Source organism: Micromys minutus (genome assembly GCF_963924665.1).
Source record: "Micromys minutus genome assembly, chromosome: X".
Lineage (NCBI taxonomy): Eukaryota > Metazoa > Chordata > Mammalia > Rodentia > Muridae > Micromys > Micromys minutus.
In genome coordinates, this window is record NC_137970.1 from 20,224,195 (window position 1) to 20,226,949 (window position 2,755).

The window sequence follows — 2,755 nt, forward strand, 5'->3', positions numbered from 1 at the left end:
ATCAAGAGTGGAATGGATAGAAAATATAGTATATTTACACAATGGCATACTACTGAGCTATCAAAAATGAATATAAAATTTTAGGCTAATGGATGGCACTAGAAAATATCATCCTGAGTGTGGTAACCCACTCCCCCTCCTCTTTCTCCCTCTCCCTCCCTCCCTCCCTCCTTCTCTCTCTCTCTCTCTCTCTCTCTCTCTCTCTCTCTCTCTCTCTCTCTCAAACACACACACACACACACACACACACACACACATTGTAAACAAAGTAAATATTAGTCCCAAAGCTCACAATTCCCAAGAAACAAGTCACCTATCATTTGAAACTCAATAAGAAGAAGGTAGAGCAAAATGTAGATGCTTCATTCCTTCTTAGAATGGAGAACTAAATACTGATAGGAGGAAATACAGGGACAAAGAATGAAGCAGGGACTAAAGTAAAGGTCATTGAGAACCCATATAGGAATTCATCACATATGTAGTCATCAAATCAAGTCATTATTGCTGATGCCAAGAAGTACTGGCTAACAGGAGCCTGGTATGTATGCCTGCTGAGAAGCTTTGCCAGATGACAATGCTTGTGGCTAACCATCAGACTGAGCATGGGGAGCTCAAGGGAGTAGCTACTGAAAGCACTAAAGGAGCTGAAGGAGATTGCAACCACACACAAAGAACAAAAATATCAAACAGCCAACTTCCCCAGAGCTCCTAAAGATTAAATCACCAACCAATGTGTAAATATATGGGGACCCATGGCTCCAGCCACATATGTAGGGGAGGATGACTTTGTCTGAAAACAAGAGGAGGGGAAGACCTTGGTTCTATGAAGGATTTTTTTCCCCTGTGTAGGGTAATACCTTGGCGATGAGGTGGCTGTAGGTGGGTAAAAATGGGATCATCTATATAGAAGCATGTTGGGAAAGGAGGGGATATAGCAGAGGAGAAAGAGGATAATATTTGAAATGTAAATATATAAAATATTTATTAAAAATAAAACCATAGAAAGAACAAAGTAAAAGGAACTCAATGAGCATTAACCTTCTGTCTTTTTAAATTTAAAACAACATCACATTATCTCTATAACATAATCTTCCTGTGATTAAGGTAAGTTTTATTCTATATTGATAAGCTTATAATTAATGTGCAATATGGTTAATAATATTGAGAGTATTATTATCTATTCTCTTGTCTACTGCTCTCTGAATTTCTTACATTGACTAGTAGAATATATCTTTTCTAGCACAAAATGCTTTTGGGCAACAACAACAAAAACATAATCTTTAAATTTGAAATTAAGAATGCATATTATGTAACTAAATAAACCATGTTGCATTTTCTCCTTATATAAATTTAAGGTTGATATGTTATTATTTAAATTGAGTATTTATATTTATTATTATGCAAAAACATACACAGTATCTTTAAGAAAAACTGTGTCCTTTTAAATTTTAGACTGTCAATTGCAAGTACCTGAATCTATCAGCAGAGGGTCCTGCCATGACTTTATTTTGTAGACCAGAAAGGTCTAGAACTCATAGAAATATGTCTACCTCTCTTACCTTTGTATGCTGTGTTTTAGTTCAGATACTGAACTGCACCTGGCCTTATCTAAAGCCCATTGTTTATTGAAAGAGGTGTTATGAGTGTCTACCTGCCTTTGGCCAAAGCAGCCAACCTAGGGCTATTATTTCCATATGCCATGAGCACAACATTAGTTCCACTAAAACAGAACTTGAATGACCCACCTTTCCAAGCTTGGGAGAACCTAATGAATTTTATCCTAAAGCTGTATTTTCCAGGAAGTATCAATGGGTTCTACTATTTACCCCCTGAATCAGCTGTATTCAGCCAGTGGGTAACTGGGAGTTGGATTTTCTCCTTTGGTCAGTCACCACTGTAATCTGACATTGGAAGAAGCCCTAACTTCTGTGTTCTGTTTTAAAATTCCGTAGGGTTTTCTTAAAAGGCCAACTTTCATACACTCTCTATGTAATTTCTGGCTCCCTGACTAGGTAAACTTTGTAGCTGTTCTTCTTGTACTGTTCTGAGGAGCTTGGGCTTTGGTCTGTTTTCCTTCTTTATTTCTGTTTTGTTTTTTCCAGACCTTTAGTCCAGCTAGCCTACCTATTCCATGATTTTTACCAAGGCCTTTTCAGCCTGTAAGCTTGAGGTTTAATAGACTCGAGTGTCATTTTATTGAAATTATGTCCTGGCTTTACCTCCTAGTCTCATGCTTACAGAAATAAGACTCAGATTCAAAGTATATTATGGATACCTTTCTCATATAGGTAAGCTCTTCTCTGAATAGAATCCTAAACTATATAACCTATTTATATTACTCTACATTTTGCCATATGGCTGGTTACCTGTGCTCAAGTACAATGTGCCAATATCTTTGCACCTTCCAGGGCAGATCTTCTCAAACCTGGCCCTATACCAGAATTCTTTGTCTTCCAGGTATCTCATTTTCCATTTCCTGCCTAAGCTGTAAGTTGTAGGCTTTTAAATTAATAGGTGATGCATACATAAAATACACAGAATATTTTCTCTAGAGAAAATGGTCCCACTCTTAGGAGTTCCATAAGAAGACCAAAGTCCACAATGAGAACATAAATGCTGAGGGACTAGGTTAGACCCATGCAGGTTCTCTGATTGTTTGCTTCAGTTTTGGTAAGTTCCTCCTATGTGTTTTGGTTAGGTGGTTCTGTAGAATTTCTTGAACCCTCTGGTTTCTACAATCATTTCTCTCTCTCTC